This window comes from Podarcis erhardii (assembly GCF_964252035.2).
Source record: "Podarcis erhardii genome assembly, chromosome: 5".
In the NCBI taxonomy this organism is placed as follows: Eukaryota; Metazoa; Chordata; class Lepidosauria; order Squamata; family Lacertidae; genus Podarcis; species Podarcis erhardii.
Window position 1 is genome coordinate 79,905,490 of NC_138509.1, and position 27,158 is coordinate 79,932,647.

Genomic DNA, 27,158 nt, shown 5'->3' on the forward strand with positions numbered 1-27,158 from the left:
TCATTATTATAAATGAATTAATATGGTGTAATTGGAAGAAACCTACTCCTTTTACTATATAGACAAATGAAACATATGGATTTAGGATAAGGCACATATAGCCAAGTTAAGGGCCTTAGTAGGGGTTAGAGAAGGCAAAAAGCAGGACACGGTTATAGTATTTTTATTTTGGAATAGTGAGTTACAAGATGTGATAGATCCTTACATTATAGTGGCAGAACTGTCATTCTTAGCTTTAAGATAATTGCAGCATCTCATTTTACTCCCCTCTTTCCTATGTTTAATTATTTGTTCTTACTTCTTAATTCGTTTTTCTTCCTGGATCAGAAATTATTTAGCATCTTATTCTGAAGGTTTTGCTGGGGTCTCGACAGCGTAAAATAAAATATTAAGATAAAAAGAATAAAGGCATTTTGTTTCAATTGGCTTGGCTGATAAATCCAAGATTCCAAATTCAAAAGGTGTTTGAAACTATAAACTCTGGAGTTAACTGGTGTTCCATGTATACTTATGAGCCCTCCAGTTGTCAGTAGCAATGTTTGACACCTAAGAAAAGATTCACTGATGGAGAGAAAGATAAGGTCTTCAAGGTTAGCCAACAAGATAGATGCTCCTCAGATGCTGGACTACAAATTCCACCATCTATTACCATTGGCCATATTGCCTGGGGCTGATGGGAGTTGCAGTCCAAGAACATCTGGAGGGCACCATGTTGCCTATCACTGTTACTGAGCAGGGATGAACAGGTAGATTGGAAACAGGCCAATTTGAGCTAGAAGAAGAAGAAGAGTTTGGATTTGATATCCCGCCTTTCACTCCCTTTAAGGAGTCTCAAAGCGGTTAACATTCTCCTTTCCCTTCCTCCCCCACAACAAACACTCTGTGAGGTGAGTGGGGCTGAGAGACTTCAAAGAAGTGTAACTGGCCCAAGGTCACCCAGCAGCTGCATGTGGAGGAGCGGAGACGCGAACCCGGTTCCCCAGATTACGAGACTACCGCTCTTAACCACTACACCACACTGGCTCCCCTAGGCTCCCTAGCTAGGCTTCCAGGTGTCCACTTGTTATGGCAAAGGATGCTAGACTAGCTAGATCAGGCATCCCCAACCTTCGGCCCTCCAGATGTTTTGGACTACAATTCCCATCATCCCTGACCACTGGTCCTGTTAGCTAGGGATCATGGGAGTTGTAGGCCAAAACATCTGGAGGGGGTGCAGGTTGGGGATGCCTGAGCTAGATCTTAGTCTGAATCAGCAAAGCCACTGTTTAGGTCTTTTAAGTTAGAGCTGAGTTCTCAGGGTGACTTAATGCAGATGGGTGACGCCTTAAGCGGTGAGAGATCCTGAGTACGCATGTTTTGTACACTTAAATCACATCAGGGAAGGGCCTGAAAGGAGAGGGGAAAGCAGGGCAGGCAAGTCAGTTCAACCTGACCCTGCCCTGCAGAAGGTCTAGATGACAAATCGAGAGAGCAGAAGCTGAAGGAGTTGGGTGTGTTGAGGCTCGGGGGGAAGACATGAAGATGAGACAGGTTAATAGTTTCAAATGTTTGAAAGGATGTTGACAAGAAGGGGCGGGACAGTTTGCTCTACCCAAGAGCAGGATGGGATCCTGGATTTGCATAGAAGTGGCAGCTGGGAAATGCTTCTGCTTGTTAAGAGTGACTCAGGGTCAAACTGGGCAGGATAGCAGCACTCCGGTTTGTTTGAACTCATGTGTGACTCCACTGCATAAGAAGCGGGAGTGTGTGGTATTCAAATTGCAAAGCCAAAGGGGTACACACACACACAAAGAGGCTTAGGATTGTTTCATAGTCAAGAGGAGTAACCCTGTTAAGTGTGTCGCAACAAAGTCCACAAAAAGCCCTTGGGTACCTTAAAGATGGACACATTTCATTAAGGCATCTAACGAAATGAACTATAGCCCACAGAAATATTGTGTCATCACAAAATTCATTAAGTCTTCAAGGTGCCACAAAACCCTTGGCTGGTTTTCATAAGGATGTAGGATCGTCCTTATGAACGATCAAGCCAATGGCCCATCTCCTCCAGCGTCCTTTTCTGACATTGGCCAACCAGATGCTTACAGGATACCTGCAAGCAGGACCTGGGGAGAAGACCACGCAGAGCATAGCCATCATGGCTAGTAGCGACTGATAGCTTTATCCTCCATGAATTAGCCTCTTCCCCTTTTCAAGTCCCCCAAGTCAGTGACCATCGCGGCCTCCGGTGGGAGAGAACTCCATCAGTTACCTGTTTGCTGCATGATGTTACGTGGACATAAAGCAATTGTGGACAGGGAGGAAGGTTCGTTCACACATCCCTGCCCTTAGCAAGTTGCCACAAGAGAGTGGCTCCCCCGTAACCTCCTGTTCTGCTCCGTCTCTCTAGATCCTGAGGCTCCCCACTGATTTCCATTCCTTGGTATATTAAGATGGGTGGTAGTGTGAAAGGGGAGATGGCACCGGGGGTGGGGGGGGTGGGGTGGAGTCCTCTTTTCTCATCACTGCCACTACCAGTTTCCAGGTAGGGCTTGCAGAGAAACCTGTCTGAATACCTGAAGAGCACCTACAGTTCTGTGATTCTGTGACTCCGTGTGGTGCGGACAATACTGAACCAGATGGACAAATGGTCTGACTCTGCATTGCAGAGGGTTGGATCCTTGGAGTCCCTTCCAACTCTACAGTTCTATGATTCTGTATAATGCAGTCTGCTCTGTTCCTATACAAAATTCTGCAGCAGCTTCCAGTTCCCTGTGTTTGTTTTGCTTGCTTGCTTGCTGGGGTGGGAGGGAAATAATTTTTTTAAAAAAATGGCTGAGAATCATGTGTTGAGGGTGTGGTGGGGTTCGTATTCTGCCCACAGGCATTCCATTGGGATCTGGTTGCGCACCATGAGAATAGGATGGTGCAATAGATGGCCTTTGGCCTGATCCTGCAGGCTCTTCTGAAGTTCTTAAGATTTGGTGGACATCTAAAGGTAAAGGTAAAGGGACCCCTGGCCATTAGGTCCAGTCGTGCCGACTCTGGGGTTGCGGCGCTCATCTCGCTTTATTGGCTGAGGGAACTGGCGTACTGCTTCCAGGTCATGTGGCCAGCATGACTGGTGAACCAGAGCAGCGCACGGAAATGCCGTTTACCTTCCCGCCAGAGCGGTACCTATTTATCTACTTGACGTGCTTTTGAACTACATCTACAAAGATGCAAAACAGATTTCCCCGTAGTCAGGTAAGCTGATTTGAACATTCATTTAACTGAGCATTATGATTAGCAGGATAAAGAAGTTTAAGGTTCATGCAGAAAAAGAAATGCATAATGCTTGAGCTCTTTGGAAACAGACTCTCTGTATTTCCAAACTGGTACATTTCCTGCTTGCTACATGTGTTACCCACTCCAGGGTCAGTTGCTACAACTTGTTGCTGTGAAATAATCGAGTGACTTGTGGAGACCAGTCACACTGGGTTGGGAGCTGGGGGCTGGGAACTGAAGAATGCTTTGTCTGGCTATAAGAAAAAACCCAATGATGAGAGTGCTTGCCATTGGCACAAAATTCTTTTCTATCATTCAACTGGCTCACTCAGTCTCCATAGGGGTGAATTGAGGTTGATGCACCTAGAACCAAATTGGATGTTATGGGGCAAAAACCAGCTCATGGATGCCACCCTATCCAGTAAAAGAAACATGTGATGAGGTATCATATCCAGTGCTTGCTACCTGCAATTCAATTTATTGGCCACCATTTCTGGAAGGTAGGGAAATACTGAATGCAGTGATGTCACATCACAAGGTTGTTAATTTGATGTTGTTAGGGAGATGTCTGGGGAAACGTGGGTCAGTGGTGGCCATGCCATCCTCTGCCTGCACCATCTAAATGGCTGCAATTACGGAGAGAACGCTGTTGTGCTAAGCTTCATACTTTCCCCGTCATTGTTTGCAATTTGAGAATTTTGATAGATTTGCCCTGAATGTTGATCATTACACAAAAAGCAACCTAGGAATGGAATACCAAAATTTGACTGTGACGAACATAGTGCCTAGAATTTGACCACAGAGAGACAGGAGACCACTGTCGGAAGTATACTATTAGTGGAGAAAAGCTAAAAGCTGAGAGCAGTGCAGCAGTATTTAATACACAGTGTTCTCAAATTGTATCTCAACTTCCTCCACCCCTGCAGATACTGTGTGTGCTTTCTTGCTGGTGCACACATAGGAAGATTTGACAAACAATTCTGTGTCCATGGAGCAACCAGTTCTAGGAATGGGACACACGTTGGCTGTGGCTGATGGGAGTTATAGTCTCCCAAGCATTTGGAGGGCATTGAATTGGCTGGCCTTGATGAGCCTCTCTCCCTTCCCAGAATCCATCACACCTGAGACTAGGGAGGGACAAGTTTCAGAGCCAGCAGTGGAAGGAGGGTGCTGAAGCAAGCGCTAAAAACTGCAGCCTCTCTCTAGGAATTTAGCACCAGTGTTGTAAGGAGCAGTTTCTGGGGAAAGTTGAGATTCTGTTAATCATCTGCTTGGCAGGTTCAGTGAGAGGAGAGGGATGGACTCTTCATGCCCCCTCCTCCACTGAACAACTTGAGTGGTGGAATCTTAACCTTTTTCAATACCCTTGCTAAATTCCATAAAGAGAAGAAGTGGCTGTTGAACCTGCTTTATCAGAACGAAATGTGTTTCCCCACCCTTTAGATTCTTGTGTGAGCAAATCCATATGTCTCTTCCACTGCACATGCTGGTTTGTGTTCTGCTTCTTCTTTTTTTGGAAGTGGAGGCTGGCTTGAAAGGCAGGCTTGCTCAAAAGGCAGGGTAAAACAAATGAATGAGCTGCAGGGTCACTCTCCCTGTTTTGGATCAGCCAGATGGTGAATCAATAGAGGGAGGAGCGGAGGAAATGGAGTTACGGTGGGGAAACAGGGCATGAACTACGGTACTTTGAATCATTCAAATGGGCCCTTTTAAGAGGAGCCCAGGAAAGCACAGCTGAAGCTGATCGGATGGTATAGTGCAAGTATGGTATTAGGAAAAAACAAGCACAAGGAGTCACGTACACAAGACACTGTGGGAACAGAAGATTGCCGCAAGGAAGCAGCTGTGATGTGGATTAGGTAGTATGAAGAGTGGGCCTAATTGGGTTTAAGATTGCAGCTGATTGTCAGCCTAGTGCAAGGACTGTCTGTTCAGAAGGCAGCCCCAATACTCCCAGGTAAGAAGGCGGGAAATTGCAGCCTTAGGCTACCTTGTTCATCTTCACCTGCGATAATGAGTAATAACATAAACTGAGACGTAAGTACAGGTATAGGGTTTGTACAGTCACTCCAGAATATCTTGGCTTGCACAGCAAACAGTACTTCCTCTGAGTAATTCTGCCAGGTCACCTGGAAAGTTCTTGTGTGTGTGTGTGTGTGTGTGTGTGCGCGCGCGCGCGCATATGAATTACTTTCTCACAGTTCCCTGATTTTGCAATAACATAGTCATTCGTGATACACCAAATGAGATTTTTGCCTCCCAGGTTTCTCTGTTCAGACCTTGAGAGTGAGAGCCCAGAGGGGATTTTTGAGCACTGAATTGAATAGGGCTCCACCCCAATCTAGCATCAGCAAAGATGGAAAATTAGCAAGGTATCAATATGGTGCGGTAGGAAGAATGCTAGACTTGGCCTGGAGTTAAATCAAAACTTAGACATTTGTTCTGTGCTCCTTGAACCTCTCCGTGAACAGCGGAAGGACAGCTGGTAAAATAATAATGGTACCCAGGTTCTGCTCATTCTTGAAGATGACGAGTGAGACCTCGTCGAAACGTCGCCTAGACACCCCAACTTTTACACGGGAAGACACCCGAGGACACCAAAACCTGCATTCCTGTACCCGTGAAAATCTACGAAAGCATATATATATATATTTGCTTTCGTAGATTTTCACGGGTACAGGAATGCAGGTTTTGGTGTCCTCGGGTGTCTTCCCGTGTAAAAGTTGGGGTGTCACCCCAACTTTAGACACCCCAACTTTTACACGGGAAGACACCCGAGGACACCAAAACCTGCATATATATATATATATATATATATATATATATATATATATATATATATAAAATTTTTATTCAATTTCCAATACAAGATTTAAACATACATTTTCAATATTATCACAGATACGTAATTTTGACTTCCTTCAGCTCATCCGCAAATCTTCTGTTTTCTAATCTTCAATCCGCAATTCTAAATTTAACATTGCCTTTTGTTTTAAATAAACCTATGCCCTTGTTCCCTTTTTTACAGTGTTTCTAATATTATTTCTTCAAAAAGCTTCCTGTAAACCCAAACGTTATTTGTGTATCACAAATGCTTTTCATATAGTCCACAAATTTGCTCCAGTCCTTGGTAAACTTGTGATCTCGTCGGTTTCGGATCCTTCCTGTTAATTTATCTAATTCTGCGTAGTCCATTAATTTCATTCTCCATTCTTCTATTGATGGTAATTCTTCCTGCTTCCATTTTTGGGCCTGTAGTATTCTTGCTGCTGATACTGCATATAAAAATAATTTATGGTCCTTTCTATTTATTTCATTTCCAACCATTCCTAACAAAAAAGCTTCTGGTTTTTTAACAAATGTATATTTCAACTTTTTTTTTTAATTCGTTATATATCAATTCCCAGAAGACTTTCACCTTTTTACACTCCCAGCACATATGATAAAATGTTCCCTCTTTTTCTTTACATTTCCAACACTTATTACATACTTTATACATTTTTGCTAATTTTACTGGAGTAATATACCATCTGTAAACCATCTTCACGTGAAGGTCACTTCTTGATAGAGTAATCTTCAGCCAGCCACCCAGGCATGTTCTGTCAGCCTAGTCTAGCCTACCCATTTAGTCCACCATCCTGTTCTCACAGTGGCCAGCCAGAAGCCCAAAATCAGGACCTGAGCACAACAGCTTTCCCCCACCTGAAATTCCCAGACACTGGTGTTAAGAGACATACCACCTACAGCACTGATGGCAGAACATAGTCATTGCGGCTAGTAAACATCAAAAACCTTATTCTCCAAGCAGAGCCTTATCCTGTAATCTTCTTTTTAAATCATCCAAGTTGGTGGCCATCACTACACCATGTGGGAGTTTGACTATGCTTTTTAAAGCACATCCTTCACACAGCCTTCAGAGTTCACCCCCCCCCCCGGGGGGGGGGCTTATCTGACGTAATCAGTAGCAAATGCCAAACCTCTAGTACTTGGGTTTGGTTTACAGCCAGGAAATGGTTTGGTTTAGTTTTGAACTTGTGTCTTGTGCACGGTCATGGTTCTAAACACACCATAGCTGCAGCTCATTTTGAGACGTGTTCTCGCTAAATGCTGTTTCCTAGGAAGTGGGGAAGCAAAAGCAGAAAACAGGCTGTTTCAGCAAACAGGAAGCACTTCTGGAGCCCCAGACGTGCAGTTTGGTTATGCATGGATGAATTATGTCATTCTGAAAGCGACACTTGCCAACCGAAGAATGTGCTGTGTTTCCTAATCTTAAAAAGAAGAATGGAAAGGAACCCTCCTGCATTGGATGGGATCGTTAAAGTTTCCTCTCGCTCAGCAGGAAATATAAGTCAACCCATGCCCTTTCCCCATAGACCTCGTTCACCCCTGCCCTCATTCGCAAGTCCGGCAAATGCAAGACGCCATCCAGCTAACTTTAAGTTCAGAAATCCTATGGCATAAATAAATTAATAAACTGCTGCCTGTAGTACAGTGGTGCCTCAGGTTACAGACGCTTCAGGTTACAGACTCCACTAACCCAGAAATATTACCTCAGGTTAAGAACTTTGTTTCAGGATGAGAACAGAAATTGTGCAGCGGCGGCAACAGGAGGCCCCATTAGCTAAAGTGGTGCTTCAGGTTAAGAACAGTTTCAGGTTAAGAATGGACCTCCAGAACGAATTAAGTTCTTAACCCGAGGTACCACTGTACAGCAAATTTAGAAACACACACACAAATACAAAATAAATACAAACTACTACAAGCAGCAGCAAAAGGTTACAGAAATGCAATAAGGAATTATAACATGCAGGAGACAGGGTCCAGCTTTAATGCGCAGGGGAAGCCTGGAGGGGAAAAGGTGTGTCTCTTCAAAAGATGACCGAAACAGATAGCCAGTGGCAATGATAAGATGCAGGCCAGTAGCATCATAAAGGAAGCATTGTTCTGTGCAGTCTTAACTACCGGCTATTTCTAATCATTTTTGTTGGAGAGTTAAGCATGAGTTTGATTGGGGGGGGGGGGTTGTTTGAACATGCCCCAAGGGCCCCAAACCTGAATCATGTGCTGGGCTCTGTGGGTCTTCTCCTACCCTCCTCCACTTTTTAATTTTAAACAAAATTACTTTGCTTAAAAGCCTGCAGGGCATTCTGCAAAGTGCCAGTGAGATTCCAGCTGCTCAATTTGCTTAGAGACTCATACATTTGCATCTATACAGAGGAAAATGCACATGCAAATTTGTGCCTGTGCCTTAGGATAATAGAATCATTGCATTGCAGAGTTTGAAGAGAACCCAAGTGTTATATAGTCCAACCCGTGCAAGGCAGGAATCTCAGCTAAAGCATCCATGATGGAGGCTGAGCGAGAGGCAGCCACAGATGCGGCTAGCTTCCTTGTTCCTTGAGCCCACATCAGGGGTAAGGCCCAGAAGCAGCGAGAACAAGGACATTAGCAATGCCTGCGGCTGCCTCACACCCAACACTTTTCCTTCCAGCACTGGGCACAGCAGCCAAAAGCCACTGCTGCCACCATCCCCTTCTTCCCAATTCCTTGGGGGCAGAGCTCAGAGGCACTGAGAATAAGGAAGTTAGCAATCACCACAGTTCCCTCAAGCCCAGAACTTCTCTTTGTGGTGTTGCACCATAACTTAAACAAAAATATTAAAGCAAAAAAGAAGAGGCCAGAAGCAGTTGCAATAAGCACAGGGGCACACACACACACACACACACACACAAAAGACAGGGATCTGCTGTATACCAAGTAAGACCATTAGTCCATCAGCCTTGTCCACAGTGATTGACACGATGTCTGGAGTTTTCAGAACAGGGTCAATGGCCCTATGAGGAAAGGCTGCAGCACATAGGACTTTTTAGTTTAGACACAGTGTTTCTCAGCCTGTGGGTCCCCAGATGTTGTTGGACTACAACTCCTATCATTCCTAGCCAGCATGACCAGTGGTCAGGGATGATGGGAGTTGTAGTCCAACAACATCTGGGGACCCATGGGTTGAGAACCGCTGGAAAAAGGCAAGTAACAGGTAACATAATGGAAATTTATAAAATTATTGTTACCAGCCACCTCAATCCCTGCTGTGTGGCACACAAGATTCCAGGGGTCTTGGCACTTAAAGTTTGTGTTTCCTTTGGGAAATTAAGGCACCACAGAGGCTGTAGCGTCTGCATGAAATATGGTTTATTTACACATATTTACAAGCTGAAGCCTTCGGTTGAAGGGGTGCTGGACATTATATCTCAAGGGCATCTCTTGCTGCTTCTCCCGTAATTTCAGCAAGTTTGGGTCCAGAGCGGAAGCCAGCCACGCTCCCCGGTCTCTCAGTGCAGCATCTCCCAGCCAATGCACATGTAATTCTCTCTCCACTTCCTGCTCCTTCTTCCCAGAAACCCTTGCCAGATGCAACTCCCTCTTCCGTTTACACACAGCTTCTCTCATCCACCCTATCACCCTGGCAACCTCTGTTTCAAAAGCCACCTGCAAAAGTGACATCACTCCCCCTCAATACCCATGGCAACCTCCCCTCCCTCCCTCCCTTCCTTCCTTCCTTCCTTCCTTCCTTCCTTCCTTCCTTCCTTCCTTCCTTCCATCTCTGTCCACTAAGTATTTGCACTGCCAGTTGCTCTTAATGGCTGGGTGCTCTGTTCCCTTGTCACTTAATGGTACCTCTGTAGGCTGATCTTCTGAACAGGCTTGAATTTTTACAGTGCGCCTAGCATCTTTCCTTAATACTCCAAATATTAACTGAATTATAACATTTACTAATTTAAGTTTTTTGGGGGGTAATTGCCCCCGACCCCACAAACTCATAACATCATGAATGGATTGCAGAAAGAGGACAGAGAATTTTTTCTCTCCCTCTCTTATAACACTAGAAGTCATAGACACGACTCTTATTCCTTCTTAATTCCTGGGGGGTGGAAATATTCCAGTTAGGGTTTCTTTCTGATGTTCATCCTCTCCCGTCTTCTGTCTTCACGTGGGCACTTGTAAAGTAGAAAAGTGCATCCTTAAATTGAGAAAAAAAGTGTTTTAATATATGTTTTTAAAGCAACATGGAAAGGATTGGACCAGGCTCCATTTTACTGGCAATAATCAATGTTTGAAGTACGTTTGAAAACACGGTGTTCTTACAAAAATGAAACATTTCAACCAGAACTGAAACTGGAAACATCAACAGACACCTGTTTAAACCATATTTACTACAGAACGGTACATAAGATCCACTGCAACGTGACAACGGTACTGAAAGTAATAAACAAATGGTGTTTCCTGCTTAATTCAGAAACCACCAGGCTGAAACTCTTCCCCTTAATCTGCTCCCTAGTCTAGGACTGTTCGTTGGTACGCAACCTGCTGAGAAAGCACAACCGCAGAGACACAGAGACACACCTGGCAATGAGGGTGATGCTTTGTTCTGGAGTCAATTGCTGGAAACACAAGGCTGGAATGGGGGGGGGGGGGGTTTGAATCTCACCCCATCAGCCTTGTCCACTAACCTGTGCTGCATTTTCATGCCAGGTTCTAACCCTGGACCTTTTAAAAATGCTGAGTGCTCCCCTAAATGCATCACTTGACCCATTCTTGGCATTGTTGTTTGACCTAGTGGGCTTTCAGACCCTCCAAGTGCCCATATTTTCCAGGGACAGTCCCAGATTTACAGAAGCCATCCCTGTTTCTGATTTGATCCTGGAATGCCCCGCTTTTCCTTAGGATGTCCCTATTTTCATCAAAGAAATGTTGGAGCGTTTGGAGTCATGCAACCGCCGTGCCAAGTAGATAAGTACAGTAATTATACAGCCTTTAGAAGACACCTGAAGGCAGGCTTGTATAGGGAAGTTTTTTAATGTTTTAGTATGCTTTTATATATGTTGGAAGCCGCCCAGAGTGGCTTGCACAGCCCAATCAGATGAACAGGGTATAAATAATGAATTTTTATTATTATTATGGAATATGGCAACCTTATTTTCATCAGAGAAATGTTGGCGGGCATGGGCTTTGTCATCACCACCACTTCCGCTCTTGCCGATTGCCAGATTTTGCTCTGTCTGCTTGGAGAGTTGGCCAGCCTCCCTTTCACCTGTGTCCATAGTGGAGAACCTTTTCCAACCCAGGGGCTGGTAGTGGTCTGCACAGCAGCACAGGTGAAAGAGTATTGCTTGTGATCCCTGGTTGGTTACCAAGAGCAAAGAAGAGCAGCAGGGAGCTCAGCATGGTGTGATAGCACAGCATCGGCAGCATCAGATTGGCCCCACTGCAGTGACTGCACCACGCAAAGCTCTTCCTTCTCTCGGTAACCGGCGGAGGTGTTGGGAAGCTAGGTGTTAAGTTGTGGGTGAACATATCAGACGACGCAGCGATTCTTCAAACAGCTCTTGCTTATTCACAGACCCAGAACAGAACAGAACTGAAGAGCTCCACTACAATGCAACAGTAACAACTTTCTGTAACTATCCAATCACTGAACGTCACTTTCAATTCCTTATTTGCATATGTGGACCTGAGTAAAAACTATCTACAGTATCCCCCTGCTGGCCCAGGGTGAGAACTTCAGTACATAACACTAGGTCTGCAATGCAGTCCCACCCACCCACATCAAGCTGGCCACAATCCGTTCAGAACAACCTTCTAAGAGCCGCATGCAAGTGCTGGATGAGGGCAAAAGTGGGCAGAGTAACAGATGTATGCAGTTATGTATACAGCAGTCTGTGTTCACCTGAGCTTGAGTCTGGACTGTGGGATGTGAAACACATGGCAGTCAAGTACAACATTCCTAGAATGGACATGCTAGCTAGGAGATGCTTTGTACCAGCCAGGAGAAAACTTCCTGTTTCCTCCTGAGCTGGGACAAACTTCCTCTGCATGTGACTAGAGGGTGTGTATGGCCTAATCTGGGGGAGAGGAGCACACCATCTTCTTTTGCTCCTCTCTTCTTCATTTTGTTTTTCTCTATGTTTGAGCAGAAATGACTGCCTGTCTGCAGTCACTTGGGACTAACTCCCTTATGGGATAGTTCCACATGTAAATATACTTTTGTAACCTAAGTCTGCCTTCAGGGATCCAACTGTGAACTGAATGAATGTGAGTAAATTTTATATAGACTTTAATAAAATTGTCGTGTCTATTCTTTTAAAGAGGGACAAGAAGGGATCTTACCAGGAATCTTATATAGAGAGGTTCAGATGAACCTGCAACAAGCAAACCGCTGCGCGTTTAAAGGGGAACGTTTAAACTCTAAGATATAGCACTTGCTAATGCAAGTTAGGAAGAATATCATTAAACAATATATCCTCTCCTGCCTCCCTGAACATTCCCACATGGACTACGGTCCTAAGCCCTGTGTTTTGATTTGATACATGATACCCAATTCCGACATATTATCAGGGTTTGGGCTACTTCCATTGGCTCTCAGTTATGATTCACAGCTTGGGGTTTTGGATAGCCAATAACATTGAGAGTGGGAGTCGCCCAGGCTGTTATTATTGCATCTCAGCTCATAGAAACCCACATTCCAGCCAGGCAGAAACACCCAAGGAGGCTGCGAGGCCAGGCCAGTGAAGGGTGTGGCCCGGGGAGAAGGGGCGTGGCTTGTGGTGTGGAATCCTGTTTTGGAGGGTCTAATCTGGCCCCTGGACCTGAGGTTCCCTATCCCTGATGTAAGTTCTCACCCTGAGGAGCAGAGGTTTCCCACCTTCCCTTGTTTTCAGCTGCAAAAGCAACAGAGAGGGCAGGATGTGGAGCCCTGGAGGTGCCAACCTGGAACTGGCAGGGAGGCAAACAGGGAGACGCTGCTTCTCAGCCCAAGCGCTGCTGAGTGTTCTCTGTGGTTGAGCAAACGCAGCCTCTGCAGGAGTCAACAGTGACAGAGAGTGCTCTGGAGATCCCAGCTCTATGCTCTTGCCAAGCACATTCCTGGGTTTCCAGAGCTGCCCCTTCAGGGCGGTACAGCTTCTGCTGCCCAGTACAAGTATGCTGGATGTTCATTGTGGTTATTATGCTGCCGTGCCGCCTTTTAATGCCTTTTTATTATTGCAGCGATTGGCCAACCATCTGTTTGTTCAGCAGATTGCTGGTTAAAAGCCGAGACCCGTTGGCTAATGGTTAGGAAATAGCTGGGAGTCTCTCTTGTGTCTGTGAATGAGATACACGTCAGAGTTTGAAGATGATGACATCGCCTGCCCCTAAAAGAGCGGAGCTAATGCAAAGGGTGCTAGTTTTGCAGTGCAGACAGTGACAAAACGAGGAAGCAGTGAACTGATTGCAGACACTTTGGGGGCACAGGACGTCTTGTGGGCCTGGTTTGTGTGGCACACTAAGCCAAACCATGGTTTAGCATGAATGTGCAAGTGTGCGGGCTCCCAGAAAAGAGGTCGCAACTGCTTTGCTCCTCCTCTGACCATTCTGCTGCTGCCAGAAGAGGCTGGTCCATTTGGGTCAATGAGAAACTGCCCTACTAACCTCGACCTGCCCTCCGTCAGCCCCCACCTGTCTGCCTTTTGAGTTACAGCCAGCACTGCTTCTCAGCTTCCACTTAGTCTCAGTTTTGCGCTTGTAGAACTTGGCAGGGAGGAGGATGGGGACAAAACTATGTACTGCCCAGAGCCATGGTTTGGGTTAGCACCAGAAAAAGAGTTGCTGGAATTCACCATGAACACCTCCCTCGTTCTCTTGAATTGGCAATGGTGCCCACCTGAGAGGTGCCGGAACTGAGTTCTGATGAGTTCTGGCTGGGGGAAAAAGCTCTGGTTAGCATATCATTCAAACCTGGGCTCATGGTCTAGCTTTCCAGGGCAAACCATGAGCAATAAGGCCAAGCCTTGGTTACAGTTCATGGTTAGCCTGGATAGAGCAAAAACCAGATTCAGATTATTATGGCCAAGCCATAATTTAACTCAGTGCAGCATAGCAAGCAGAGCAATTGCAATGCAGCTACAATCTCCGCTCCTGGAGTCCGCTTTGTGTGATACTCTGAGAATCTACTACCGTGCAGCATAATATTGACTGCCTTATCGGAATGTCTACTGTTGCCTCTACCTTTCCTCTTTCTTCTTGTAAATCAAGCAAATGGTGACCCAAATGTGCTTTCAAACCAAAACCAAGTAGCGCTACCCAAGGAAATTCTCCCCGCATGGGAAAGTGAAGTATGAGCCACATTGTATACAGGATTTGATTATGTAGGAAATCTATTTGGAAAAGCTGGACATTATTTTTTGGGGGGTGGGGTGGGATTGGTGCCTAAAGCTTCAGAAGCAGAGCTTTTTAAAATCACGCCCCAGTTTCAGGAGCTGAGTCCTGCCCTGGAGGAAAGACAAATGTTAACCTCTCCATAACAGATCAGCCACCTAAACAAAATGCCCACTGACACAAAGCAAAGGGGGCCTATGCATAACTAGGGCAGGATTTGACCCTTCTAATTCCTTGCTTTTAACATGCATAAAACCTATTTGGTTAATGCATTACCCGAGAGACTGTAAGTAATAGATTTATCTGTAATTCAGCATCTTCTGCTCTATTAAGCAACCCCCTTCTTTTTTCTTTCTTGAAAGAGCAATTTTAGGAGAAATCTCTCCTCTGTTGTCTTCTTTTGTGGAATGTTTCACTACACTTAAATCTGCCGCTGCCGGTTCAGATACATCCATAACTACTGAAATGTATGAATAGGACTATTTAGGGCTGGGGGTGGGGGTGGGGGGTTGGACTATCTTTCAGTTAGATTAAACAAGTTACAAGAAACTCATTTATTATCACCACATCTTTCCTGGTCTCCAAAGCTATCTTCAGACATCACAGAATTCAGCTAGATTTGCCCAACACAAGAAGCTCCTAAATGGATCTGGGGTAACTTGTTAACAAATTATATCTGGAGACTATGCATCAACAGAAGTAGTATAGTGTCCAGATCAAGGGAAGTAATAGTACCACTCTATTCTGCCTTGGTCAGACCACACCTGGAATACTGTGACCAATTCTGGGCACCACAGTTTAAGGAGGATGTTGACAAGCTGGGACATGTGCAGAGGAGGGCAGCCAAGATGATGAAGGGTCTGGAAACTAAGCCTTGCGAGGAGCGCTTGAAGGAGCTAGGTATGTTTAGCCTAGAAACAAGGAGACTGAGAGGAGGTATGATAACCATCTTCAGATATCTTAAGGGCTGTCACATGGAAGAGGGAGCATGCTTGTTTTCTCCTGCTCTGGAGGGTAGGACTCAAACCAATGGCTTCAACTTACAATAAAGGAGATTTCAGCTAAACATCAGTAAGAACTTTCTGACAGTAAGAGCAGTTCGGCAGTGGAACAGACTCCCATGAGAGGTGGTGGACTCTCCTTCCTTGGAGGTTTCTAAGCAGAGGTTGGATGGCCATCTGTCATGGATGCTTGAGCTGAGATTTCTGCATTGCAGGGGGTTGGACTAGATGACCCTTGGGTATGGTTACCAGATTTTTTTCAATAAATCCGGGGACACTTTTTTATATATATAGCTGCGTAGCAACAGGAAGTCAGTAGTGGGGATGGTGAGGCAAAAGACCTTGGGCCCAAGCAAACATGCGTGTTGTATAAAGGTGCAAAGCCCTTCTTTCATGAAACATAAATGCACTGAGTTTTTAAAAAACTGGGCAACGGCCACCCACCTGTAACTCCCGAGCCTCCCCTGATAAGTCAAAAGAAAGGGGGCAGGAGATCTGTGCCTCCAGACGTCACTGGTTCCCCTTTGGCAGCAGCAGCAGCAGTCAGCAGCCCAGAACCAGGCTGGTAGTGCAGTTGGCTCTGGCTGGCTTCAGGAACTGCTCGCTGCCATGGCGCCCGCCATTTTTCCTTGCCGGAAGTCACCACATGATGTGTTACACACATCATATGGGGACTTCTGGTGAGGAAAAATGGCGGGTGCCACGGCAGCAGGCAGCGAACAGCGAGCAGCTCCTGAAGCCAGCCAGAGCCAACTGCACTACCAGGCTGGCTCCGGGCTGCTGAGGATGCCGCTGCCACATTTCCCAGGGACAGATTTGCAAATCTGGGGACATTCCGGGGACGGAATTTGTCCAGGGACAGATTTGCAAATCCGGGGACTGTCCCCAGGACCGGGGACGTCTGGTAACCCTACCTTTGGGGTCCCTTCCAACTCTACGATTCTATATCGCCTTCCAACGCAAACAGGTCATAAAGGAGAATGTGCAATGGACTCAAAAAGAAAAGCAGAGGAGTCGTTCCTTCCTTATGTCAGAGCTGTCATTCAGTTCTGCTCCCAACACCCATTCAGTTATCAGCCAGCGTGGGCTGGCATGATTTTCATCATCACCAGGCTCTAAATTTGTCAATGAACATGAGGATGGTGAGGAATAAGCAGCCAGAAAGGGGTGGGTGGGACAGGAGCTTCAGCAGGCTTTGCCACCCACCCTTCTCTTTCTGAGTTGTTGGTTTCCCAATATAGATTTGATCTTCTGCGCTTTCAGTATGAAAATGGCACCCGCCCACATCATGCCAGCCCACAAAGGTGACTTTGCTTCCCCGTTTGTCACCTTTGAATCATATTCCAGGCAGTCAATTCAGTTCTCTCCTGTTATAACACACAGGTATTTTCTGAGAGGGCGGGGGTGCGGGGAAACCGAATTTTTCTCCTATATTTAAAACCCCAAATCCCTGTACACATCTGCCATGCATAACTTCGTACTGAGCTATTTTTACTAAGCTCTGTCACTTTCTGTTTGTATGTGTGGGGAGGTGTTCTATATTTGTTTGAACTTGTTCGTTAGCAGTTGCATAGTTACTTATTCTTTATTGATTTGATTTATTTAAAGCAGTGGTTCCCAAACATAGACTACTTAAAAATTGCTGAGTGCCTTGGTGGAGTACTTAATGATTTATTTATTTATTTATTGTCCTGTTGTAGCAATTGTAGGTAATTTGCTTTGCTAAATGCTGTATGTTTTTTTAAAGTTGTATTTCTATTGATTCTTTTATTTCTTATATATTATATTTTCTTGTATTACAGTTTGAATTCCATATACTGGTAATTTAATGTATTACAATGTGAATTCCGTAGAATTCAAATTGTAGCACAAGAAAACACAAGAAATCAAAGAAGCAATAAAAATGCAATTAAAAATCAATATTGCAATGGATCTGTGGTGCTAAATGTCTAGGTTTAGTAAACATTAAGTTTTAATTAAAACTTGTATGTTATTACTGGTCAATTAGGATATAATACGGTGTATTAGAAAAGGGGTTATGCAAAGGGTTCGAGGTATTTAATTAGTGTTCTGAGCATCAGCAATTAGCATGTGAAGAGTTAATTAACCTACGTAAATGTCATATGTGCATACCAGTCTCTAATTCTATTCAATTAACAAGTATTGATGAGCGGTTTCTGTTCTCATCCTGAAGCAAAGTTCTTAACCCGAGGTACTATTTCTGGGTTAGTGGAGTCTGTAACCTGAAGCGCCTGTAACCTGAAGTGTCTGTAACCCGAGGTACCACTGTATTGGCAAGGGCGCTACAGCAATGGCTTGCCTCTCCAAAAGGGTATTGGAGAATGTGATGTTCAATACCGAGATGAAGGCCTACCAGGCTTGCGTGTCGAGCATGCTGCTTTGTGGAAGTGAGTTTTGAGCAGCTCACAACCGCCCGGAGCGATGCCTCGACGCCTTCCACATGTGCTGCATCAGGAAAATTTGGGGCATCGCATGGCAGGACAGTCTTAAACAAAGGTGAGGTCTCCCAAGCCCGCATTCCCACCATGTTTGTATTCCTGTCTCAGCAATGTCAACACTGGCTTGGTCATGTCTGCAGAATGGCAGGAACCCCAGGGATGTGCTCTGTGACGAGCTGGCTTCAGGCACCAGGTCCGGTGGCAGACCAACTCTGTGTTACAAACATGTCTGCAAACATGACATAAAGGCTGGCAAATATCAACCCCGCTGTGTGGGAATCCCTTGCAGATGACCGCAGTGCCTGGAGACAGATACAGTGGTACCTTGGGTTAAGAACTTAATTCGTTCTGGAGGTCCGTTCTTAACCTGAAACTGTTCTTAACCTGAGGTACCACTTTAGCTAATGGGGCCTCCTGCTGCCACCATGCCGCCGGAGCATGATTTCTGTTCTCATCCTGAAGCAAAGTTCTTAACCCGAGGTACTATTTCTGGGTTAGCAGAGTCTGTAACCTGAAGTGTATGTAACGTGAAGCGTATGTCACCCAAGGTAACACTGTAGTCAGGCCATGCATCCAAAGCAGGAATAACCTGCTGGAAGAAGTGCAGAGAGAAGAAACACCATTGTTCATCTGCAGCAGCACAACTGGATGCCCTCATCTGCCTCAGCTGCAACAAAACATGCCTCTCCCGCATCAGTCTCTACAGCTACCTTTCAACAGTTTGACTTCACCCTCAAAGACGCTACTCCTCCATTGCCTCCTGAGACAGACGGACGGATGCCAGCCAACCAACCAACCAACCAACCAGCCTGTGTCATCTCCTGTCTTCAACCACAAATTCACAGACAATGAACCCTTGTGGACCACAATTTGGGAACCCTGGAAGATTCGACTGGAAGATTTGTATGCCACCATTCCGCAAAATGAGATTCAAGGCAGCTGAGCAATTTTTGGAAAAAGCCACCCACCATTGTAAAAACAAACAAAAAAATAAGCAGATGGAAGAAGCACAAGAGCGCGCGCACACACACACAGAGAGAGAGAGAGAGAGAGAGAGAGAGAGAGAGAGAGAGAGAGAACATTCTCAGTGATAGGGTCTGGCTCTGTTGCATTTGCACCATGGTCTGAGGCTACATTTCTCAGGAATTTCTTGCATGGTGTCATTTTTGACTTCCCCATTAATAGCTTACAGCCAGCTTTCAGACTATGCACAACTGCCCGAGCAGCCCGAGCCAGGGAGTTTGTCTCTATACGGGCTCTGCACTTCATAAATTTCATTGGCCTTAATTTCCTTGCGTAGTAATGACACGTCAGGCCAGCTGCCTCAGTCAGTTCACACGCCACATAATGTGTCATCGACATGAAAGAGGCAATGGGTCAGATCTGCCCTTTGGGTGTTCCTCCGAAGGAGACTAAAACAATAGAATTATACTAAGCATGAAATTGGCTCGGCACATTGCCTTGCAGCTGTGTCTTATTGGCCATGGGAGAAGCCAAGAAAGGCATTGTTTGCTGATGACTGGGATTAAGCACGACTTGGCATAAGACAGCGATTATATAGCGATTTCGTGAGACGCTTTAAACACACAGTACAGCATCTTTGGACTGGACCCTTTGGGAGACACAAGGCTTGTATCCTGTAGGGGCTGGAGGAGAGGGCTGGAAAGGTGACTTAGAGCATATAATTGTACACAAACAGGGTGTACAATGTACATCTATTACAGGGCAGTGTGCACAGGAAGAAGAGATTACATAAACAAGGCTGTGTCATGTACACAAACATGTTCCAGAAGCCTCTTTTCCATGCGCCATCTATTTATTTTTTTCTGCTAAGGGACTGCTACTCCCTAATTAATGTATATAGGCCAGGAGACAGCCAGCATCCCAAATTCTCCCCGCGAGCTGTCACTGGACCACCGATTTCTTTCCATAAAATCAGTGAAGCCACACAAACCTCAAACCTTTTTAGAGCTGTGAGAAGAACATATCTCTTTGAGGGGGGGGGGAGCTTAGACTGGTGGCAGAATGTGGCCCCCAGGACTCTCTTTCTGGACCTTGGGACTCTTCCCAGGCCATACCCCTCCCTGGCCCTGATTCGCGCCTCTCTCAATTCTTGCCTGCCTGCAATGAGTCTTTGAACTCTGATACTGCCTTTCACTGGCCTGTCTAAAGAAAAGGCTGTATAAAGTCAGGTAGGTTTGTGTGGAAACTAGCTTATGGTACAAAGATTAAAAGTTACATTCACTGTTCTATTTTTCTCCGCCCACTGCTGACCCCTGGAAGGTTGCCCCAGAGGGCATGTTGCCGTCAGGATGAGAAAAATTCCACACCCCTGATTTATCAGAGTATAGGGGAGGTTGGGGGAGAGCAGATATTGAAAATGAAACAGGTATAGAAAACAAAGCTGCCAATAGCATCATGCCTTTCTATAGGGCTACCATATTTCAAAAAGTGAAAATCCAGACACAAAAGGGGGTTGGGGGGGGGGAGGGACAAAGTTGTTGAGCTTTTTTAAAAAAAAATTGCCAAAAGTTTAAAAAGAGAGAGAGAGTTTCTGAGCTATTTGTAATGAAATTCCTCAAAATCTACACTACCAACATGAGCTGCCATACATTCGGATTTTCCCAGACATTTCTGCCCAGACGCTGCTTATGAATACCAGCTGAATACCAGCTATGTCCGGGAAATTCCAGATGTATGGCAACACTATTTTATACAAATCTGTGGATTTAAAAGGGAGTTAGGCAAATTCATAGACTGCTATGGCTACTGACCATGATAGCTATATGCTCCTGCCAGGATGAGAGGCGTGATGTCTCTAAATACCAGTTGGGAGTGAAGAACAACAGACTATTAACTCAATTAACTTCATGGGGTGTCTGATTGTGGAAATAACATGCTGGACTACATTGATCTGCTGTAGCACAGCTGTTCTATGTTCTTCTTGCTAGGCAATTGTTTAGGTGCTGCCAACTATGACGCCAAACAACGTTCTCCGGCATCCAGCTCAGTGGACCTAAACAATCCACAGTTGGTGTAGCATTTGGGAGGCTGCAAATCACTGCCCCTTTCCTCCCACACAACATCCTACAAAAGGAGGCCCATTCCAGCTGTTTTCCTTCTCCAACTGCAGCATTTTGGAGAGCTAATGGAGAAAAAGGCTAGCATAGACTCGCTCATGCTGTGCCAGTGTTGGACGTCTGCAAGCCAGCGGCGGGGAGCCTTTGCACTCCCAGATGTTGCTTAACTACAGCTCCCATCATCCCTGGCCATTGGCCATGCTTGCAGAGGCTGCTAGGAGTTGTAGTTGAAACAAGATCTGGTGCCATGACCCATTACGAAGGGATCATGTCATCCAGTCCATGGTGGAGTGGATGTTTATAGGCATGTTTATGGGGCACTAGGGAGCATTTCTTTCAGCAAGGCCTTTGTATACAGGTTGGCATCCCGAAGCAGCTGTATATGCAGCTATTAAGAGGACTGTTTTTAGGGGAAGTGGCAACCAAGGTCAACTTTGGAGAAGTGTTTTGACAAGCAGTGTTGCAGATTTTTCGCGTGGTTGTCTGGCTGCAAGAGAAACAACCAAGACCTTGGGCGGCACAGATAAAACAAGCAGCAGCTCCGGACAAATGCAAGACAACCAGACGTCCATATAACACTATGTCAAACATTTAACCAACAGGGGGAAAAAACTTATTTCTTAGCGCTCAAACTGCTTCCAAGACCTTAAGAGGGTTGGGGATAGCGTGAGCTCTGAGTGAAGGGCATGTGTTTTAGGGCGAGCTGGGATGTGGGGGGGGGGGGAAAGAGTTGTGAGGGGATAGACACCAGGTGGTTGAAGTGTAAAGGTAGGGAGGATAGTCAGGTGTAAAGGGTGGAGGGGTTGGGCAGGTGGGGGGGGGAAGTAGGGTTGGCCAAAAAGTAGGTAGATAGGTGGGGTTGGTGAGCAGAACAAGTGTGGCAGCAATCCCTAGTCTATCTGTCTGTCTGTTGTTTCCTGTGTTGTTTTCCCCTGTTTTAGCTGTTTTTTTAGCTGTTTTTATTACAGACCCTCCAAGTGGCCCTATTTCCCAGATGTACAGAAGCCATCCCGGTTTCTGATTTGATCCTGGAATGTCCCACTTTTCCTTAGGAGAAATGTTGGAAGGTATGGATTTATGCGACCCTTGAGCCAAAGAAATAAGTAACTCTACAACCTTCAGAAGACATCTGAAGGCAGCCCTATATAGGGAAGTGTTTTCGTTTTTAAAAAATGTTTAGTGTTTTATTATGCTTTTATATATGTTGGATGGTCCATGGGGTCACAAAGAGTTGGACACGACAGGTTAGTTTTACCCTACTGATGATGTGTTGTTGCGATTGTAATCCTGCTCAGTACGAGAGGAACCGCAGGTTCAGACCTTTGGTGTATGTGCTTGGCTGAGGAGCCAATGGGGCAAAGCTACCATCTGTGGGATTTTGACTGAACGCCTCTAAGTCAGAATCTGTAGGGTCACGGGTGGCGCTGTGGGTTAAACCACAGAGCCTAGGAGTTGCCAATCAGAAGGTCGGTGGTTTAAATCCCCGCAACGGGGTGAGCTCCCGTTGCTCTGTCGCTGCTCCTGCCAAGCTAGCAGTTTGAAAACACATTAAAGTGCAAGTAGATAAATAGGTACCGCTCCAGCGGGAAGGTAAACGGCATTTCCGTGCGCTGCTCTGGTTTGCCAGAAGTGGCTTAGTCATGCTGGCCACATGACCCGGAAGCTGTACGCCGGCTCCCTCGGCCAATAAAGCAAGATGAGCGCCGCAACCCCAGAGTCGGCCACGACTGGACCTAATGGTCAGGGGTCCCTTTACCTTAAACGACTAAACAACAACATATATGTTGGAAGCTGCCTAGAGTGGCTGGGGCAAGCCAGTCAGTTGGGTGGGGTATAAACCTTTTACCTTTTATACCTAAATATTATAGTTGTTGTTGTTTTTGTTATGGAATAAGATGTTCCTGTTTTCATCAGAGAAATGTTGGAGGATATGTTATAGTATCTTCTACACTGCCTTGAGACATGAGTCTGGAAGGTGATAATGCAATGAGATAACGTATGAGGAAACCTCACTCACCAGTCATCAGTCACAATGTATAGGTTATTCCCACGATGGTTGTGAGAATCGGGCCTGGCAAGCACTTGAGTAGCTAGACCACAGGCAGTTCCAACACCAAGCAAAAATCGTGCATCTTCACATGTACCCCTGGCAATAGTACATATGCCGCGGTCAGACGCCAGCCAGAAAAAGCGGTTTTTAAGAGATCTAAATCCACCACTTGACAAACAGGTTCCCTAGAGGTTAAAGAAATCACGTTGATTATGCTGGCACTCACGCCTGAGCATTCTTTCCCTCAGCACTTATTTTGCAGATGATGGGAACACTTGCAAATAAAAAGGTTAAAGGGGAAAGGGGGGGGGGGACATTCAAAGCTAGAAACATGCCAACAGCAGAACGTGCTGTTGTTAATGCGCTGAACTGAGACACGTCTGCATTCTTAAACTCAGCTCTGTTTGCAGCCTAACAGCAGCAGCCTTCATCTGTGTCATTAAGGCTATTGACTGCCATAAGCAGGGCCAGGTTTGGGCGCAGCTTGGGTGACCCAACACTGCTTCCCGCTAAACCAGAGGTGGGGAACTTGAGGCCCTTCAATTATTATTATTATTATTATTATTATTATTATTATTATTATTTAAATTTGTGTACAGCTCTTCTTTCATAGACCTCCGGGCAGTTCACAACATAGAATTACAACATAAAAAAAAAATGCATAATAAAAATAAGAACAAAAACAAACCAATAATCACCCTGTTATGTACTGAGTTGAATAGGATCCAAAATGCAGCAGTCTGATTGGTCCTAGAACAATAGGATCCAGAATGCAGCAGTCTGATTGGTCCACAGGAGCCACCCAATCCAGCTCCAGGTGGAAGTGAATCTGCAACCTGATTGGCCTACAGGAGAATCCTGGAATTAGCCAATCACGTGGGGCCCATTGTGTAAATAATGGTATATAAAGCAGACATTCTGGGGGAACTTCCATTCCTTCTCACCACTATGAGCTGAATAAAGAGCATGAAATCCACTCTCGACTCTTAAGTATATTTCACTCCCCCTCTCCCAACACATTTTAAAAGGGCTTTGGATGCCAATCAGCCAAAGGCCTGATTAAGCAGGAACGTTTCTGCCTGCCGGACCTTTCATAGGGGAGGGACACAAAGAAGGGCCTCAGAGGATGATTTCAGGGTCCGAGTAGGTTCCTATGGAGAGAGACAACCTTGAGGTATTGTGATCCTGAGCCACAGATCTTGTTGGATTCCAACTCCCCTCAGCCTAAGCAGGCATGGCCAATGGCCAGGTATGTTGGTAATTTTAATCCAGCAACACCCGAAACGTGTTTTTGATGTACTACTATTTTAAATTTGTTATCAGTTGTATTCTGTTGAACCACTTGACTTTTGGATTTTTCTTACCCTTTGTGAGCCACTTTAGCTGAGCCTTTTTGGCCCTAAGGTGACACGGAAATAAACCATAAGGTATTAAGAACATGGCGTCCCAAAAACTATCGTGTCTCACTAATTTGTGCCATCTGTGCTGAACCTAATATCTCATGAGGTACAGAACTAAGTGGAGATGCTCATGACCTAGAACACAAACATGAAGTTGGGGAGAGGGTCCCAGCTTGCCCACAACAGACTGGGATGTGAGCCCACACAGATCTTGAATCAAGGTCCTACATCTGACCTGAAGCCTACAAACTTCTTGCCTTAACAAAACATGTTGACTGCAGTCCTTTAAGAATCTCTGGAGTTAATTTCAGAACATGCCACATGGACTAAGACCTCCATGGGAGCTGCATTTTGTAGACAAGAGCCTAGCTCAGGAATCGACTCACTGGAAACTAGAGTTTGAGCTCAAGCACAGAGACCAGAGCAATATGGCTTGAGAGTGTCTCGAGTTAACCGATTCAATGATGATGATGATGATGATGATAATAATAATAATAATAATAATAATAATAATAATTTATTTATACCCTGCCCATCTGGCTGAGTTTTCCCAGCCACTCTGGGCAGCTTCCAAAACAATACAGCATTAAATATTAAAAAAATTCCCTAAACAGGGCTGCCTTCAGAAGTCTTTTAAAGAGGTCTACGGCCATCTACCCTGAACACGCCCGATCTCGTCAGAAGTCTTTTAAAGAGAAGATAGCTGCTCATTTCCTTCACATCTGAAGGGAGGGTGTTCCACAGGGCTGGCGCCACTACCAAGAAGGCCCCCTTTCTGGTTCCCTGTAACCTCACTTTTCACAATGAGGGAACCGCCAGAAGACCCTTGGAGCTGGATCTCAGTGTCCAGGCTGAATGATGGGGGTGGAGATGCTCCTTCAGGTATACAGGACCTGAAGTAAAAGCCTCCATCTGGAAATACCAGTGGCCGGTGCCAACTAGATACCTATGGAGAAGTCCATGAGGACACAAAGGCACTAACTCTTTCCTCTTGTCGCTCTCAACCACAGCCACTGAACCTGGAGATTCTGCATAGCCATCACGGCTAATGGGCAAAATTATCCTCCAAGCAGGGCTGGTGCTATCATTAGACCACATGGGCAGCTGCCCAGGGCACAGACCATTGAGGGGTGCAGTACAGACCTCTGAGGGGCACAGTTTTAAACAGATTGGTTTTTTGTTACATCTTATAAATTTCTGGTATTATCTGAGTTTCATTTCAGATTTTGAACACAGCCTCTCAAAGCTCAAACTTACACAAACTTGCATGCATTCAACAGTGTTGCAAAAGAAACTAGTTGGCTTGGCAGCTAGATCAGTTCAACATGCCCTAGTATCAGCACTCAACTCGAAGGAATTGGTAACAAAATCTGCAAAAGAAGAGACACACAAAGTGAGATTTCAATGTGGCTGGAATTTTAACATCCCAAATGGCAAGATTATTCAAAGTGATTTATGTGCCAAGGCATTTTTTATTTTATTTTTTGTATTTGAGATGGTTGCATTGCTTTTTCCTGAAATTTAAAACAAATTTAGCAGTTTTGTGTTTTACATCCCCCCCCCTTACACTTTTGAAAATTGAAATTAGCAATTTTGGGGTGAGGTTTGTGTGCAAGTAGTTCGCCTTGCCTAAGGAGCAAAATAGCCTGGCATAGGCACAGCCTCCAGTGAGGCGTCTAATCCACTTTTGGCGTCATCTAAGTCAATTGCCATCCCCACAATTTAAGGGAAGGGCCATAGCTCAGTGGTAGAGCATCTGCTTTGCATGCAGAAGGTCCCGGGTTCAATCCCTGGCGACTCCAGGGAGGACCAGGAAAGATTCCCACTTGAAACTCTGGAGAGCTGCTGCCGGTCAGTGTATACAGTCCTGAGCTCGATAGGCCAATGGTCTGATTCAGTATAAGGTAACTTCTTATGTTCCTAACTAGTGGCAGCAAATTCCATAAATGAATGATCATTCTGTGTGGAGATGGACTTTCTTTTGTCGCTCTGATAATTACTTAGTTCTATACGAGTTGCTTTCCTGTTTCCAAACCAATAGACACCTCTTCCTCAACGAGTTCACGGTGGATCAGTGTCAGGCCTGCTTAGTTTCTCCAGCTAATCCCTTCTCAACCTTTGCCGCTTTCCCATCTGTCACCATTGCCTGTGTATCTTTCTCTGCAGGGTCTACCAGAGTTTCTTGTTTGTATTGGGCATGTACACATATTGGTGTACATGCAACACTGGAAGAAGACAGACGTCAGCCAAGAAGGACCAAGACTTGGCAGTGGGCTGTGGAGGGTAGGGAGTCTGCTGGCAGTGCATAGGGGAGATGGTGGTTATCATGGGTTATAACAGGTCAGACTAGAGATCTGGCGTGCCCAGGAAATGAACTGAATAACTTTGTCCTATGTTTAAATCTAAAATATGAGTCTATGTTGAGCTAAGGGTGTTATTCAGATCAGCTTGCAGAGCAGAAAGCCAACATGTCCTTCTACATTGCATGCGAAAGGACGTCAGGAAGGTCGTGATGTTTTGTTTTGTTTTAACTAAGCTTATATTCCGTATGGGAAGAGAGAAGCACCAACTATAAAAAGACCTTATAGACAGTCAAATGTGAGATGGCTTGTCCCCACAGTTTTCTTGTGGCTATGGCTATGATTAATCCTAAGTGACAGCACAGTGCTGCAGGCCTCTTTCTCAGACTGGTACGACTGTAGACACTACAGTACTTACTATTCTAAAAT